Source organism: Chrysemys picta, chromosome 6, assembly GCF_011386835.1.
Source record: "Chrysemys picta bellii isolate R12L10 chromosome 6, ASM1138683v2, whole genome shotgun sequence".
Taxonomy (NCBI): Eukaryota; Metazoa; Chordata; order Testudines; family Emydidae; genus Chrysemys; species Chrysemys picta.
This window is the reverse complement of record NC_088796.1, coordinates 91,003,921-91,023,023: the sequence shown is the minus strand read 5'-3', so window position 1 is coordinate 91,023,023 and position 19,103 is coordinate 91,003,921. Positions and strand designations below refer to the sequence as shown.

At 42.2% G+C, this 19,103-nt stretch overlaps 1 protein-coding gene across 4 annotated transcripts in view; it reads left to right on the top strand.

The window, feature by feature from the left end:
* The first annotated feature begins 811 nt into the window (after positions 1-811).
* Positions 812-19,103, top strand: part of LOC101953917 (programmed cell death 1 ligand 1) — a 30,570-nt gene continuing 12,278 nt past the window's right edge. The window contains exon 1 of one of the 4 annotated variants that reach the window (XM_065549349.1): positions 812-883. The gene's annotated coding sequence lies outside the window, so the exon portion shown is untranslated. Of the gene's footprint in view, positions 884-10,374; positions 10,535-19,103 lie in introns of those variants that run through there. The other 3 variants (XM_005296799.4, XM_065549350.1, XR_002888484.3) reach the window with 3 other exon arrangements.

The window sequence follows — 19,103 nt, the reverse complement described above, 5'->3', positions numbered from 1 at the left end:
ATCACTGAACAAAACCACTAACCCAGGAACCTATCCTTGTAACAAACCCCGATGCCAACTCTGTCCACATATCTATTCCAGTGACATCATCATAGGACCTAATCACATCAGCCATACCATCAGGGGCTCGTTCACCTGCACATCTACCAATGTGATATATGCCATCATGTGCCAGCAATGCCCCTCTGCCATGTACATTGGCCAAACCGGACAGTCTCTACGCAAAAGAATTAATGGACACAAATCTGACATCAGGAATCAAAATACTCAAAAACCAGTGGGAGAACACTTTAACCTGTCTGGTCATTCAGTGACAGACCTGCGGGTGGCTATATTACAACAGAAAAACTTCAAAAACAGACTCCAACGAGAAACTGCTGAGCTAGAATTGATATGCAAACTAGACACAATCAACTCCGGTTTGAATAAAGACTGGGAATGGCTGAGCCATTACAAACATTGAATCTATCTCGCCTTGTAAGTATTCTCACACTTGTTATCTAACTGTCTGTACTGAGCTAGCTTGATTATCACTTCAAAAGTTTGTTTTCTCTTAATTAATTGGCCTCTCAGAGGTGGTAAGACAACTCCCACCTGTTTATGCTCTCTGTCTGTGTGTGTATATATATCTCCTCAATATATGTTCCATTCTATATGCATCCGAAGAAGTGGGCTGTAGTCCACGAAAGCTTATGCTCTAATAAATTTGTTAGTCTCTAAGGTGCCACAAGTCCTCCTGTTCTTCTTTTTGCGGATACAGACTAACACGGCTGCTACTCTGAAGCTAAGGATAGTGTGAGCCCGTTGATCAACGAATTGGTGTCTGGTCTCTGACAGATTGTGAGCCCCATACCAACTCCGCACGAACTCGGGTGCTGGAGAGGTGAGTAAGGACTTGCTTTTTACCTAACATCCGCATCCCCCCCTCCCTGGAATCCTGGCCCCGCTTCGAGACCCAGCTCGGGGGGTGGGGTGGGGGGATAGCAGACAGGAGTAAGGTGGGGGCGCGACCCTGAAAAGTTTGGGGACTATTGTTCTAAAGACTTTAAATTAGACAGATTCTTCCCCTAGAGAAAATTAAAAGTGGTTAAAACTTTTAAATATTGCTTTTTGTGCTTGGTAGATAAATAAAGGAAACAGGACTCCCCAAAAGAACAGGCAGTTTAATGTGAATAGGTAGAATCCACTCTCTACCGAGCACATATGAGCTAATGTCCAAAACTTACCCATTCTCTGGGGTTTGCCTTCATTCTCAATTTTAAAATAATCACACATAAGCATCAGGAACTGGATGTTTCTAGGGGTTTTCCCTGCAAGACCTCCTTCCTCTCCTATTTCAGAGAGGAACCCGGAAACTCTCTTATAGTACTGAACCACTGCTAATGACACTTCCCTAACATAGCTGCCAACCTGTGCTAGCATGAGTCAGCAGAATAGTCCTCCCTGTGCCTTCCTGGTCCTATTCCCTGAAGTCTGTCAGTTATTTACTGGCAAGGACAAACAGGAACTGAAAATGTAGTCAACGTAAGTGGTGTATTCATGTATAAAATGGAATCCTAACAGCAAATGTCCTGACGTTGGTTATGATTTTTACAGTTAACTTCCAAATTAAAAATCATTAAAATTCATGGCCTAAAAAGAGTTAATTGTGTATTGGAAGCATTTAAGCTAGTTCTGGGCTATATCTGCTTTTGGACTAAAGAAGACTTCTCCCCAAAGATAAGCACAATGAGCCACCTTCATCCTGGTGTAACTCCATTGACTTCAGTGATGTAAATTATATGCCAGGAATAAATAATTCCTGACTAGGTGTAAGTGGGAAATGTAATTTGTACAGATTTAGTATTTGCGGGGTGAGTAAAATGAGTTGAATTTATATAACATGACAGAAAAGGGGATGTAATAGGATAAAGAACGTAACAGAAGTGTATGAAACAAAGCAGATGCTCCTTTTCATATCTACATAGCACACATATAGGCAAAGGTGAATCACTTCTGTCTTGATTAGCATTTTGGTATTTTAACATAATTAAGATCTTGGGTGTAATACGCAATTTGACTTTTGAAGCTGAAATGGGTAACAAACAAGTTAAAAAGGGAGCTAATGCTGCTACAACCTATAGACCCTGCTTTGTTGATTAAAAACTTGAAAGCAGCAATGTCATTACTAATATTGACAGAGTTTAAATGCATGTCAATCTCTCTAGTTGATTTATACTTCTGTCAAATTGTTTTGCGGGTTAAACTCTGTTTATGTGACCCAGAGCATAAGGGATGCATATGGGTTTACAGAGACTCTCTGGGTCTGATGTCTACAAAAGGTGTGAGATCTCTACCAACAGCCAGTAACACACTTGTCATCCTAATCATTGTGAGATGTATCTATGGATGATATTTAAGGAGTTATGTATCTATACTGAAAACTATGTTCTTAAGGTATGTGAGTTAAGACTGGTCACCAGAAGATTCTAAATAGGTTTTGTTCAGCCATGGGGTAGATGCATATTTCTCTGGCTGGTTATTGTGTACTGTGTGTAAGTCTATTTGCATTATTGAGCCCGATGCTAATGAAAAGATTGTGAATTCACGTGAGAGAAAATCTGCAGGAAAAACAAAACCAGTAGGGGAGTGTCCTGTTTATGAGTAAAGACAATGAATTTGGAGGGAAATAACGGGGGGTACTGAGAGGCACCTGGGATCCTTCCCCGAGAAGATGAATTGTCAGTGTATGCTGTCTTACAAAAAGAGGCTCACAGCAAACCTGTCTGGAAAACATTGAAAAGACTTTGGGTGAATTAAACTTAATTAGACAAGATGGTATGTTGTTAATTAAGTCTAGGTTCTGGAAGGTGTGTTATGATTTTATTTTACATGTAACAATTTGTTTCCAATACTTCCAGTACTACTTCTAGAATTGCTATAATTTGATAAATAAACCTGTATTTGTTTTCACTATAAATGTATCTAAGTGCTTGTGTTAAGCGGAATGATCTTGAGGTGAAACTGGTAATCTGATGTGTACTATTTCTTTAGGAGAAGTGAATCTGTGAATTCAGTGAGTGTCCAGTGAATCAGGGGCTGAACACTGGAGGACACAAGGGTTGGAGTGTCTCTATCACTAACCTGTAAATAGAAAGCTGGGCCTGCTTAGGCCTGGAGGGGAATGCTTGTGTTGCCAGCGGCTGGTATAGTTGGGGAGCTGACCCCTGGTAAGCATAGATTAGGCTTCCTCACCCTAAGGGCAGGTGGTAGTGAGGACTTCGCAATCTTGGGTACTCATGGAAAGCACCACACTTTGATTCTAAAACTCTTCTTTATATTTTCCAAAATAGAAGAACAAATGATCATTTAGATCAGTGATACTCAGACTTAGGCTCGTGAGCTGCAAATGGCTCTTTAATGTGTCTCCTGCAGTTCTTTGCAGCACATGATGTTAAAACATTGTGTGATTTAATTACTAACCAGTGTAAGTTATTAACCAATTGTAGTTGATAAAATAATGATATTTGATCAGTCATTTTGCTCTGAGAATAAGATAGATAGATAGAGTAAATTAAATACTATATCTATATAGTAAATGAAACTATGAATCCACACTACTGTGGTTCTTTTGGGTAATGTTGATCACTAATTTTGTTTCTGAACCTCTGAGATCTGAAAATTTAGATCCTCACAATATTACAGTTCAAGAAGCAAGACTAGCTGAAGTTTTTGGAATAAAATTGTCAACCATTAAAACAATTAGAACCTTCAATGGATTGTCCAAGTATAACCCATCCTATGAGTTCTGTAGTATGATGTTTATTTTGAGTTCACATTTATTTGCTTACGGTCAATAGTTTGTGGTGAAAAATCTGCTTACTGCAAAGATTCCTAACTAGACCCATCAGCAGTTTTTTCTTCTCTTTTTGGAATGAGCATTACAAAAAATGTTTCTGTAGTTTTAGTGAAAAAGCTGCAAACTGAGGATATTTATAACCTCATCTTAATGACAACTAATTCTTGAAGAGCTTTTTCTCTGAAAGTTTTCCTTTTAGTATTTGACTCCATGGAAATGGAAGTGGATGATACTTACTGGTTTATTAAATCTGAGTGTAGAAACAGAGTAAATACAAACCATTTTTTTGGACTCTTGACACATTTTCTGTTTGCATTACGGGAAGTTCCAGAGAGGTCTAATTTGTCCTCTACAGTAAACCACTTATCAAAAGTGAGCTGTGTTAATGTTGAGAAAAATCTATTGGGCTTCCTCTTAATGCTGGGAATCTCTTGACAAACATCCTTACATAAGAACGGCCGTACCGGGTCAGACCAAAGGTCCATCTAGCCCAGTATCTTGTCTACCGACAGTGGCCAATGCCAGGTGCCCCGGAGGGAGTGGACCAACAGGCAATGATCAAGTGATCTCTCTCCTGCCATCCATCTCCATCCTCTGGCAAACAGAGGCTAGGGACACCATTCCTTACCCATCCTGGCTAATAGCCATTAATGGACTTAACCACCATGAATTTATCTGGTTCTCTTTTAAATGCTGTTATAGTCCTAGCCTTCACAACCTCCTCAGGTACGGAATTCCACAAGTTGACTGTGCGCTGCGTGAAGAAAAACTTCCTTGTATTTGTTTTAAACCTGCTGCCTATTAATTTCATTTGGTGACCCCCTAGTTCTTGTATTATGGGAATAACTAAATAACTTTTCCTTATCCACTTTCTCCACATCACTCATGATTTTATATACCTCTATCATATCCCCCTTTAGTCTCATCTTTTCCAAGCTGAAGAGTCCTAGCCTCTTTAATCTCTCCTCATATGGGACCCGTTCCAAACCCTTAATAATTTTAGTTGCCCTTTTCTGAACCTTTTCTAGTGCCAGTATATCTTTTTTTAGATGAGGAGACCACATCCTTTTGTTGCCAGAACTAAACCTTCTCATTCCTGTTGTATATTGAGTGATTAGAGATACACCTCTACCCCCGTATAACGCCACCCGATATAACACGAATTCGGATATAACGCGGTAAAGCAGCGCTCTGAGGGGACGGGGCTGCGCGCTCCGGCAGATCAAATCAAGTTTGATATAACACGGTTTCACCTATAACGTGGTAAGATATTTTGGCTCCCAAGGACAGCGTTATATCGAGGTAGAGGTGTATAGTGATTGTTCTGAAGGTTGTTACATTTATAAACTTACCTGTATAACTAACTCTGCCATTCAAAGACTGAGATCACTTTGAGATCACTGGCTTTGCATCTCCAGTTTGTTAGGATGATGCCAAAGAATAAGTCTTGATGAGGTTACTGGCTCAGCACCAGAGCTTAAAGTAGACCACATAGGAGGAATAGCATGATATGTGGTGAAATCACATTTCATAAGAAAACAATTAGAAAATCATTTGCTTGATTCTTTAATTTTAATTAAACATTTTCTTGATTGTCACCTACAGTATAATACATTGTAATGACTTGCTCAGTTTAAACAAAGTAGACCAAATTTATCCCCATTGTAACTCCACTGAACTCAGTGAAGTTCCCACAAGCGTTGAATTTGGTCCAGTTAACTTATTATTGTCTCAGACTGAATGTTTCATCATAATCTGTTTTATTAACTTTTTTGTTTTTTCCTTATCATGGCATTAATATATATTTTTGTGTTTCTAAACAGCTATTTAAGGGAATTAGTATAACTTCAGGAATGGAAGGAGAAGCATTTTTGTAGACTCATCAGAGTGGCATTTTTGATATCTTTCTCTACATGCATATTTCTTTGATAAGCATTAGCATTTCTTCTCAAGAAACCCAAATCTTATCTTTATCCAAAGCCGGTGCTTTATCTCTTGTATTGGTCATGATTTACTAAGCAGAATTAGTCTCCAGCATGGGTGACGGACATCCTGTCATGGAGTGGGAATTCTGGACAGTACCCGGGAACTGAAATAAAAAAGAAATCCCTGAGCATTTTGCTATTTACTCCAAAATGTTAGGACTGGATAGTGGCTGGCACCTGTGTGGATGCACAATGTGGAGTGAGCCACGAGAAGCCTTCTCCCTCTTTGTGCTCCATGCAGAGGCTGGCCACAGTTGCAATCCTTGTTAGCACCCCCATGGCACTAGCTAGTCCAAAGGAACTCTGCCCCTATTAGTCAGAGGAGTCTGCCACTCTCAGAGGGGAATGCATTCTGCAGAGACTCCCTGAGTCACAATGCCTCCTAATGTTCCCACTCATGGTGCAGTCCTGTACGATTTCCAAAACAGGGTGGGGCCTAGTAGACTCTATCAGGCCTTACATTTCTAGTCCTTCTGGTTGTGCAGACTGACTTCCCAATATGAACTAATGCTCAAGCCTTGTCTACACATAAGTTTCACCAACATACAGTTTAGGAGTATAGTGCAACCGAAAATCTATTTCATTGATGTGCGTTCACACTGTCATTTGCACTGACACACTGCATCCACACACCAGCATGCTGTATCAATGCAAAGATGCTATGCTGTGGGGGAGTGCCCACACTACCCAATGGCACACTGTCTCATGGGAAATTTTTGCTGTGTGTTGTGGTAGGATCTTCACTACAAGGTCGTTATGGGACCTTGGGGCTCAAAGCTCAGAATTCCCTCTGATATAATCCTCAGATATACAATATGTAGGACCTTGTTCATTCTGTTATAGATTAGTTTTAAATGTTGGGGGGGGGGGTTCTTCTATATTCGACTCTGTAAATTGAGTGCTACTAAACATTTATCAGACCAGCACAACTTTGTCAAAGCCTTTATGATGGTGAGTATTCTGGCTCCTTGCAAGCTCATGTTTTGCTTATATTCTCATTGTATATTTCTGTGTTGTTGTTTGTCTTTTTTTCTTTCTGTTTTTGCTGGGGATGCATGTTTGTTAATGGGACAATGTCTAATAAAGAAAGTAAATCTGTTTCAAGCAGTTGTGATCCTGGAGGATACATCCATCAGGAGGATCACAAAGTGGCAAAGACAGGAACTATTGAAGAAGACTAGGGACCACCCAGGAACTGTGCTGGCAAGCTCTCTTCTGTGACAATCCCTGATTTGCTGGTGTAGTGGCTTGGAAATGTGTTATATCCAGTTGTGCCTGGCAAATTAGCTCCCCCTCCAAATGTGCTAACAAAGATAAAATACTACTTGTTCAAAATGTTCTCTCAATTAGTGCCTGCAGACCAGAGAGCTGTCTGTGCCAAAATTAACAGGCAGCTCCTCCTTCAAACAGAGACCATCCTGTCTCTGTGCCCATTGCTGTGCCTTAAGCTACACAATCTTTGTGTTCTAGCTTATTCTTTCAAATGGCAGTCATGAGTTTACATGTGCCTGTTTTATATGCTATCAGAGTGCTTATTTCTGTATCTGGGATGCTGGCTTTTGCATAAAAGCTATGTACTTATGGATGTGGAGATAACACCAGAAAATATATTGCTACATTAACTCATTGCAAGTAATAACTGAATACCAGTGTCATTCTTGTCTACTACCTGGGATACATGCTTGTGTATTTATCACATATAATGCATCATGCGTCATTTTCTTCCTCCAGTACACTTAAACACGTGAATTTATTTTGACATGTCCTCCCAGCAACCAATACTGCATAATGCTACTAGATGCCATTCAAACTGTACCCAACATGCTGAATTTGTGTACTTAGTTGCTTGTATGAGTTATAAACCAAAGAATTGTAGTGATATCTTGCACTGACTATCTCTCTCTTTCTATTACAGGCTATCATTGTCAATAAGGTTTTGAAATTCTGTACATTCCTTTCCCTACAGTAACTTCCATTATGATAAACTTAAATTGGCCAGTGATGTTGCTTTCCCATTAATCCAACGTTATAGGAAAACAAAACTGAAAGAAATACATCCTATGAAATTATTTCAGTTTCACTTTTTGTGGGCTAAGTACAAAGCTTTGCTGTGCCAGGAATGTACTGCAGGGTGGATCACCAGTTGTTTTATAGTAACCAGACAATGTATAAAACACCAGTTGATTTATACTAACCAAATAATGAGACATCTGATGAATTTCCTTTTATCTCATGTCTACAGTTGTTAAAATATAGGGATGTATCTTAATCTGAAGAAAGACCATTCATTCCTCCCTTTTTCTTGGTGTCTTCAACATACTCTGGCAGAAAGTAGGGCTCTAGTACTAATTGCTGCCACCTCCTGCTGGAGGAAGGTTATTTTGTGTCTCATAGCTATGGTTATTATTGTGGTTTGTATGAAATTTAAAAAAACACCTGCTTGCTGACTTTAACTGGATTTGGCTTCCTAGTTTTAAGTTTATTTTCTCAGAGTTAAGGCAATGATATTATGTTTATATAGCACTTTTTAGCCAGAGTCATCATATTTTACAAACAATGGGCTCAATCCTGGCATTATAGACAAAATCCTATTTGGCAGAAATGGTGGTGCAAAGCTAGATAGGTTGTAAGGTGCGTCTGGTGTAAGACACCAACAGTGTTGGCACTGGATGCCATACATAGGTCTGGCTCAATACACCATGAAACACTTTTTATTGCTCCTTGCTGCAGCAGCAAAGTTCTTGCTGCTAACTTGATGTTAATATATGCATTAGTCAGATTTTGGACCCTTTCTCTTGAAACCATTTGCTTTGTTTCATGTTTATACCCCAAGGTAATCAGAACTTTGGTTTTACAAAGGAGGGAATTTATAATAGACTTGTATAATAGATGTAAACACCAGACTAGAATAGTCTTTCCTTATGTCCTGGATCCAGCCTTCACTGAAACCATGGAAAATCTCCCATTGTCTTTAGTGATATAAACTTACATGATCACAAATGGTCTTATATTCTAGGGTTTTGGACATCTCTGTAGTCTCTGAGAATCTTCCACATAAAATAGATTGGCAATAGGGAAGTCCCTGGAGTCTCCAGCTTTTTTCCCTTGTGAAGTATGAAAAGATTTGCCCGTGGTAGGTGATTTGTTTTGGGGACATTTTGTTTGCTGCTTTTTTTGTTGTTTTGTTTTGGTGGAGAGAGCAAAATGGTTGATGGGATGTCAGTCTGGTTATGGTAGGAAAGCTTTATCAAATATCTCTGCAAGCAGGATGATTTGATTTGAGATTTTCAATTAACAGAAACAATCAATGCAAATTAGAGAGGGACCTTATTTCAAACTCCCGATCCAAATACCCCAAAACTGTGGGGAATTTTGGATCCAACACCATATACAAAATCTGCTGATTATCCCCTTTTCTATAAAATGGGCTGAACTAGTACCCGGGAGTTTTACACCCCTAGACTTTGGATCAGATTTGAATTTTGCAGTTCAGAGTTGTCCAATACAAGTTTTTATTTATGATATTACAGCTGGAAAAAATAAGGACCATTGAGAGGAAGACCCTGAATAATAGAATAGTAGACGACAACTTCTCCAACATACACTTAACTTTGAGTCTGATGTTAATACAAAACACAGAAGAATTGGCTAAACGACAGATGTCATTTTTATTGCAGAACTCTTATTTCTGGGGGAGGGATAGCTCAGTGGTTTGAGCATTAGCCTGCTAAACTCAGGGTTGTGAATTCAATCCTTGAGGGGGCCATTTGGGGCAAAAATCTGTCTGGGGATTAGTCCTGCTTTGAGCAGGGGGTTGGACTAGATGACCACCTCAGGTCCCTTCCAACCCTGATATTCTATTTCTTGTTCTAAATATATAGGCAGATTGAAGATGAATGGGACATTCACCTGCCATTTAGTCTTGCAGAGTTTTACCTCCTCTGGACCTGTGTCTACTTCAGCATGCAGGGCTGTCACATGCGGTGACATTTTTGAGTGAGTCAGGTTATAAAATGGTTCTGAGTGAGTTTCTAAAATGTTTCATTGAATCACAAGACAGCAGAATCCCCAAGAGATGGGAGAGACTCTAAACATTGCCTAGAAATGAATCCCAAGTAAAGAAGTCTCCACTCCCCTGGTAGGGAAGTGAGATTTGGGTCACATCTAATCTCGTTCCATGAGGGCATCTCCCCTGAATGAAGAGGGCATCTCTTCATGAGGGCATCTCCCCTGTGGTCTCTGCTGACTGCAAAGGCTGGGGCTGGATTCTGAGTTCACTTGGGAGTGTTTTCAAGCAGAAAAAAAAGGGATTGTTCTGGATAAATGACTCTCATAATGACACTGATAGTCATGAGATTTAGTGGCCCTGACTGAGTCAGGCTGGAATTCCCTTCCGTTTGCTTCCCGTCTAGGGTCACTGAGGCAAACCCCGGGTACGCGCCCCAAGCCCCAGAGGCGTGTAAATCTCCTGGAACGTGAAGCAAAAGTAGGAGGGAAGTTTGGGGGTGGAGCGCAGCGGAAAGAAAGAAGATCTCCCTCTACTCTCCTCTCACTGCACTCCTGGGCAGGCAGCTGAGTTGGGAGGAGCATATTCTAACGCGTCTGCTGCCGCTTTCCCTGCTGACTCCCGCTGAGTCGGTGGCGTTGCGCCTGCTGTGCCTGTCATCCAGCCTTTCACCGGGGAGGAAGATTATAACTTAACCTCCAAAAGGTAGGAAAGCCCGTAGCGTGAACTTTATAGCTCAGTGGCGAACAGGAGAGCGCGTCAATTCTAGGCGATGCGCGCGTTTAACGCCAAGGACGGCGCGCCTCGGCAGTCTGGGCGTGTGGCTGTCACTTGTACTCACCCGCGTGTCCGTAGAGCAATGGAAACGTCCCCGAGGGGGGTGTGCATGTCTGCCTGGCGTCCTCCTGCCGTGCGCACACACGGTGAGAGCTGCCGGATCGCTCGCATTTGGAGGGAGAGCTCCCCACCCACCCCTTAGACTGACTTAAAGCACTCCCCATTTAGGGGCAAATCCTACTGCTCCCCCTGGAGCCCCGTCTACCGTGAAAACTGTGGTTGTGCCGAGTGGGGGGCACGGGGAAGGAAGGGCTTTGCCTAAACGCACCCAATTCGCACCGAGTATGGTTAGAGTGCTCTCTATCAAGTCTGTCGACGTAGATTTGATTTCGAAAGGGGCATAGTTACGCTGACGCAGCTGTTCCGTGTAAACAACAAAACTGAACATGCAGCCTGTGCAGGAGACCGGGGACCTGGCTGTACACGGATGTCCGCCTGCGGCGTGTCCATGGATTTTAGCCCCACAGAGAAGGATGGATGCACTACTGGGCAGACGCACTAGCCATTCCTCCGTGGAGGGAAAAGCATGATGACCATAGGGGACCTTACTGTGTCCTTGGCAATGGTCACAGAGTGTCTGCTGCTGTAGTACTCTGCAGCGGGTGGGGGTGAGGGCTACCCTCCTTTCTGGTCCCCAGGGGGATACTACAAGGCTGAAGTTGTTCTTGATCCAAGTTCCTTGTTGAAAGGCACACCGTTGATTTATTTTTAAAAAATTCTTCAACACGAGTTTGCATTTTTTAGAAATTTCCCCAAAATAAATTAGACTGAATTTTATAAAACTATATATTCATTGTTACCTCAGTCCCTCTTGGTGTAATTGTTTCTTAACTTGAATAAGTAGGAGATTTGGGGGGGGTGTAAATGCCAAAATATTTTTGAGTTACCCTACCTGACACATTCCCAGCGACTGTTAATCTGTGCTGAATTAGCTGGCATGGTCCGTTCTCTGACCTATAGCTTTATATCTGTGCAAAATGCCACCACATGCTACACGCCTACCCTACCTTCCAATTTACAAATACTCCTTGAATAAGGAAGTGGCTTTCATCATCATCATCATCATCATCATGTTCTCGTTACACTTTTGGCATTTAGTGCAGTGACAAAGCTCCTCCACTCCTGTCTGTTTCAATGGTTCCCCAGCTGTGCTCCAGGTTTTTCAGCTCCGCTTCCACAGCTCTTTGCCATGTTGTTTTCAGGCGGCCTCGTTTTCGCGTGCCTTCAGATAGCCATCTTATTGCTATTCTGGTGATGGAATCAGTTTCCATCAGACATTGGCGCTGGCTTCCTCAGGGTGGGGTGTGTGTGTGTGCTCAACCCCTTGCTCCGCCCCAAGTCCCACACACACCTGCTCACTCCTCCCCCTTCCTCCCAGAGACTCCTGCACAGCGCTCAACAGCTGAAAGGCAGGGGGAGGTGTTGATCGGCAGGGTGCCCGGCAAGCCGGAGGCACTGGGACAGGAGAGCGGGGGGGCTGGCTGCCAGTGGGTGCTAAGCACCCACTAATTTTTTTCTGTGGGTGCTCCCACAAAGTCGTCGCCTATGCCATCTGAAGCACATGGCCAATCCATCTCCACATTTAAGGAGGTGGCTTTGAGTGGGTGTAAATGACAAAATATTTCTTGGGTCAGCCTAGTGACACATCTCTGCAATCATTAATGGACTCTACTGTCCAGTTAATCACAAAATTCCCCTTTTGTGTAGGTGTCTTGCCTAAATAAAGAATGCAGAACTGATTCTTTAAACTGTCACAACCTGACAGCCTTGAAGACAAAGGCTTTGGTATTTAGTTCTGCATCCACGTGTGTTCAGATGCTTTTGTTTTGTTTTTGGCCAAGCACCTTTTTCATCTACATCAAAGACAATTTTAAAAGATTCTATAGGGGAATTAATCTCTTAAATCTATTCTGAGCATGGATTTTGATTAGGAATACCATGTGGAAAAAGGGATAAGATATCAGAGTCCGGAAAATCTCCTGAACACAACTTGAATATAGGATGCTTTTAATTTACGTATGTTATATACAAAAAAATAAAAGAACCTGCTGATGGTGAAGTTTTAAATTATTTGCCCCATTAGTTAGGATGAATGTTTTGCTCAGAAATGATAGCACAAAGTACTTGCCACTGTAAAGCGCTGTAACTCCCATCAACATTATATTTTCCTTGATGCATAATGTCTATAATTAGAAAACAATACATAAGGAAAGCAGTTAACAAGGAAGCTAGACATGAGTCGGTGGTGGTTATTCAAGTTCCATGACATCTGGATACCCTCCCCAGAGGCATTCTCTACCCTCTATTTCCCAACCCTGAGCAATTGTGCAAAGGAAGGCATGGGCAGCTGAATGAGGTTAGTGCCTTGTGCCCATCACAGTAACTCTGATAGTTAACCTAGTATTATTTAGAGAAACCAGTCAAGATATACAATTTTAAAAACTGAAAAGCAAAAAGGTCAGTTGGAGTCCTTCCAGTCACCTTTGTCTGCACTCTTTCTTGTTAAGGCTGATCTTGCTCATGAGAAAAGTCCCACTGACTTTCCCAGGCCTACTTGTATGAATAAGGACTAGTCAGGTGAGCAAGGTCTGCAGAACTGGACCCTTCAATTGTCAGCTTTTGGGGGCAGGATCTGTTGAAGGCAATAGATTTACTCAGGGGTTTCTCACTGTTTCAACAGAAAGGAAGTTGGTCCTAAAAGTTTGGACAGCAAAGTAGACACATTAGCACTGGAGTCCAGTCCTGCCAGGTTTTGAGTATCTTCAATTCTCATGACAGCAACAGGAGTCAAAGGCATTCAGTATCACACAGAAGGTGCTCTGCACCTTGAAAGAAACACTGAGCCATTAGGATGGGTCTAATTAAATACTTTGAAAATGAAGCTACTTGGCTAAAAAATGCAGCTTGATGTCTGGAAGGGGCAGAGCGAGAGCATTAATGGAGGTGAATGACAAGGAACTGTCAGGGTAGATGTGGACACGAAAGCAGCCTCCTCATTTACAGCCTGTCGAGCAAGGTGTCGTACCTCCTTCATAGTGTGCTCAGTTCACACTGTTTTTAATGGGAGCTGAGAGATCTCCATACCCCACGTTATTAGACCCTTGATTAATGGGATAAGATAGCTTGTCCTGATGTATGGTGTGGCATCATCCACACAGCAACTTATGCTTCAAGCATGTGTCTCACCTCTAAAGATAGAATCAATATTTTAAAAATTCACACCTATTTTATCAGCACAATAACATACTTCAATGTGTATATCCATCAGTCAGTATCTGCACTCTTAAAGGTAATCTTAGGGTCTATGCATAGTCTTTAGATCATCATCTGAAATAGCCCTCTCTGTAGACATTCAGGGCCTGCTGAAGAAAAAGCCATCTATATGATATGGCTCCTGGTGAGGTCTGAAGGCATAGAGCAGAGTGGAATAGAGATTCAACTGGACGCTTATTTACAGACTGGTATATTAATTTTTGTTATATCCCTATGTGAATGTAATTGTTGTCAGTATGCCTAGAGACATGTATAAGTGTACTTTTATATTTAATAAAGTATGTTGAACTTTATTAAATGTGTACTTCCATGGTGTGTATATTGGTCAATGTTTACACACCCTGTCTTTGTTTTTCATTCACACTTTCATTTAATACGATTTACCCCACCCCTCACTGAAATTGCATTCCTGGGGAAGTTTTTCTGAAGTGTTTATTGCTTGCAACACATAAGGTAAAATTCTTATCTTGTGTAGCTTTCTCAACCATCTCCAATTTCTGAGCACCAAGAGCACAATTCTTCCCTTTGCTAAGTGCATGTAACTCCCACTGAACTCAATGGAGATGTACAAACTTACAGAAGAGCAGGATCTGTCCCTCACTGTGCAAAACTGGCTTTATGTCTTTATATAAAGAATACAGTAGAACCTCAGAGTTACAAACATCTTGGGAATGGAGCTTGTTCGTAACTCCGAACAAAACATTATGGTGGTTCTTTCAAAAGTTTACAACTGATCATTGACTTAATACAGCTTTGAAACTTTACTATACAGAAGAAAAATGCTGCTTTTAACCATCTTAATTTAAATGAAACAAGCACAGAAAGAGTTTCCTTATCTTGTCAAATCTTTTATTTAACTTTCCCTTTATTTTTTTAGTAGTTTACGTTTAACACAGTACTGTACTGTATTTGCCTTTTTTTTTTTTTTTTTTTTAAGTCTTTATTTTTTCCTCAGCTGCTGCAGATTGCATACTCCCAGTTCCAAATGAGGTGTGTGGTTGGCTGGTCAGTTGGAAACTCTGGTGTTTGTAACTCTGAGGTTCTATTGTATATCATCAGGGCTGTCCGTACTAGGGTGACCAGACTGCAAATGTGAAAAATCGGGACAGGGGTTGGGAGGGTAATAGGAGCCCATATAAGAAAAAGACCCAAAAATCGGGACTGTCCCTATAAAATCAGGACAGCTGGTCACCCTAGTCCGTACCCATATGCAAAGTACGCAGCTGCGTAGGGCACCAGGAAATTTGGGGCACCAAATTTCCTCATGCCCTGCACAGCTGCATGCTGCTCCAGACCCTGTTCTGGCTCTTCCCCAGGGCCCCCACCCTGCTCCGCCCCCACCTGTCCCTTTCCCACCCCAGCCTCGCCTCTTCCCGCCCCTGCTCTGCCACAGCCCCGCCCCCACTCCCCTGAGCTCTGCAGCAGGGTGGGGGTGCACTCACCGGCTACGGGAAGTGCAAACCCTGCCCCAGCTGTGCCAGGTTTGTGAGTGAGTGCTGGGGGGTGGTTTCCCACTGTCTCCCAAGCCAGCCCCGTCCCCCCACGGAGGCCTGGGGACAGCCCCCCTGATCCTCCCCCGCAGAGGCCTGCCCCCGCGTGGGGGCTGCATAGGGCCCCAGAATAGCTAGGGACGGCCCTGTATATCATTAAACAGTTTTCTAACTGCAAAAGAATCTAGTGCAAGCAGTTCCTAGTTCTGTCTAGCTATTCACAAAAATCCACCCCCTCAACCACTCCTTGGGTACTTTCAGATTACTCAGTACTTGAATGTGTATATTCAAATGGTTCTGTTTTTTCACTTGTTTCTATAGGACTTTCTATGCCTCTCCCACACTTTACAGTAACAAGGTTAAACACTGACCTATATCTATGTATTTCCTCCTTTACATTTGTACTGTGGCTAGATGTCACAACAGGTAGGGAGCAAAGAAATACTTGCCACCGTGTTAGATGACCTTTAAAGGTGGTTTCCTGTGAATTCAACCTTTGTTCTCATACACATACCCTGATCTCTACAAAAACAACAAACTGGTGCCCTTTAAAGTGACAGTGCTTTAAATGTCATGTTATGCTGGGTTACTGGTGTAAATCCAGAGTAATCGCTGCAGCCAAATGGAGTTGCTTGTTAGTTATACTAGTATAAATCCAATCAGACTATGATCTTTAACATTTAATTGTGCCCTATTCACCCTGTAGTGTTTAAAGAACCACAGTACAAGAAAGCTAATGAAGTTGATGGAGCTTTTTGTTCCTCTGATCTTAACATAATGGACCCAGTTTTCTCTCAGTTACAAACACTGGTTAGAGTACATTGAAACAGGAGGGGAAGCTCTTACTGTCCCAGCCAAGGAGAAGAGGAAGTTGTGGGGGAGCTTTGTTCCCCCCAAGCAATGGAGAGGAGGGAAAGCTCTCCCTTTGTTTTTTCCAGAGGAGGGGGAGCAGTGCTCTCCCCGCTTCTTTTACCCGTACTTGCAAGTCTACACAAACACTGCTGAAATTTCTCACCATTGCTAACAGCAGTTCAGCGCCACCCCATGTTAGCAATATTGGGAGCCCTAGTGTAGACGGGGCACTGGCTGCCACCAGCATTCCAAGCATTGTTGATCAAACCTTGCTCTGAGTGTGGTTAGATGAATGAGGCTTAAAACGTTAACTATACTAACATTCCAAGCATTACCACCTCTGGTGAAGTTGAACCACTATTAGCAACACTGGGAAATTTTTGCAGAAGTTTCCCTAGTGAAGTCATTGGAGTTACAGCAACATAAAACTTGTATGAGAGAAGAATTGGGCACAATATCTGTGTTCTATGACTCTTTATGAGAAATCATGAGGTGTAACATATAGTTATTGGTAACTTAGAATATTTGGGGTTGTGATCATTTTTTAGTATTAGTATTCCAGTAGCACCTGTAAGTGCTTGTCAGATATTGGGGCGGGCACTGTGCTAGGTGCTGTACAGCTATGTAATAAAAAGACAGTCATTGCCCTAAAAAGCGTAGGTTAACATTTAAGGCCTAAGGCTGCTCTGACTGAAGTCTGTCAGCTTCAACTGGAGCAGGACCAAGCTCCATAATGATTGTTGCTGTCTGTTTTATATGCAGTGTGAGCTGTCCCGGACTTTAGTTTGTTTCCCTATGGAAAACATCCTGTGAAATTTTTTCCCACCTCTGGTGCATTACAATAGCAGGTCTCTTGTCTTAAGGGATTCTGTATTTCAACAGTCACCTCCTTTGTGTGTTTCACAGGGTAGGCGCTTCCAAGTTCATATGTCAACCTTCCCAGATTGTTCTCAACACAGGAACAACCTGTCCCAAAATGAAGTTCTTTCCTTCTAGGGTACAAGCATACTCCAGAAACAGACCTTTCACTCTGAGCTTTTATGCCACCCTCTCCTTTGCCTGTTATCAGAGCATCCTACTCTGGCTCCTCAAATCCTCTTCCTGCCTGGCACGTAGCTCAGGCCTGCTTGCTTCATGAGCTCCAGCTGCCTTGACCTCCAGACCCTTAATGCTTTCCTGCTTGGGCCCTGAATCCAGTCAATAAGTGTGGGAGAAAGAGGTTTGAGCCTTCTCAGCACACTCCATGCCCTCAAATCTACAGTGTTGTCAAGGCCCAGACATGTGTTATACCCCAGCACAATAGCAGATACGTTTGCTTAATTATCAGCTTAATATTGAAATACAACTAGAATGCTGAAGAAAAAAAGAGTTAAGTAAATGGTAAACTCTTATCAATATATAACTAGGAAGGTAGATAACTACTATGGATGCCTAATTTCTTAAGCAAAACCTAAAGGTAGTTCAATAAAAGCATTGCCAATTTCTATAGCAGTTTATGTGGGTATGAAACTTGGGGATCTAAAAATATATAAGAAAAAATCCTGTAGTCCTCCGTACTCACACAAACTCACTGATGGGAATTTTGGCTGAGTATAGGCTGAATAAGGACTGTGGGATTTGAGCCTAGGGTATTCTTCTTGATTAAAATGTGTACTTAGAAATGTATCCCTTTTGAAATGAAGTTAGCATATGCAGTTAACATTAGCAGTACTTTTTTTGTAGTTTACATTCCCACGTAAGACTTGTAAAAATCAGTTAATCCAGGAGTGAGTAATTTTTGGTCTGACGGGTGAGAAAAGTAACTCACGCTTTTAGTTACGGAGGTGGGAGGGGTGGGGAGGCACAGGGAAGCAGATTTTGAGCTGGTAGATTTTTTTTTTCTTCACAGTTTTACAAGTCTGCCCTCGCCCTCCTACACATTTGCATCATTTTTAATACTTAATTCCTGCTTGTATTTGTGATGTAAGAGGTGGGCTTCAAGACCTGTTTCCATAAGTGTGCAAGAAGAGGACTGAGTGGACACACCAGGAGCCAAAAGGAAGCTACATCTCCAAGCACATTCAGGAGAGATCTCTCATTAAATAATAGTGCAAACCGAGAAAAAAGATCAAATGCCCCTTTGTGCAAAGATTGGACTCAGTTTCAGAAGGAACAAAACTCCTTTCTAATTTGCTTCTGACCCTTCTCCTTTCCCGTTAAGAGACCTGGAGAGTCTCATTCACTGACCAGCCTTCCAAAGACTTTGTAAACTCCAACAGAGTGAGGAAAACACTCATAAGATTCAGCTGATCTCTAGATTTTTCCATACTCCAGAGAAACCTGCCCCACTCTTCCCATCTGCCGAGCAGATGAACAGTCTTAGTCTGATTTTTTCCATCATAGAGAAGCTCCACTTTACCTTCCCTCTCTTCAGGCTGCGATTCCCAGTCCCTGGATTTAATTCCTTCCTTCAACAGAGTGGGCAGCCAGTTCTCTCAAACCTAGTACTCCCTTACTTTTATTTCTTGTTCTCTGTGTGATTATTCCAGCCAGCTTGACATTTCTGGCAGGTGTTGTGGTATGGAGCCAACTGCAATGCCTCTTTTCAGGCCAGCCTATATACCCCCTTCCCTCCTGGCCCAGAAAGTTATTTGCAGACCCTATTGTAAAGAGGCATTTTTTAGGGATGGTCTCTTTGCAGGGCCGGCTCCAGGCACCAGCTGAGCAAGCTGGTGCTTGGGGCGGCAGATTGAACGAGGCGGCATTCTGCCCAATCCTAGGGCGGCACGGCCGCTTTTTTGTTTTGTTCTTGTTCCGCTCCGGCCGCCCTGTAGGGGGCGGCG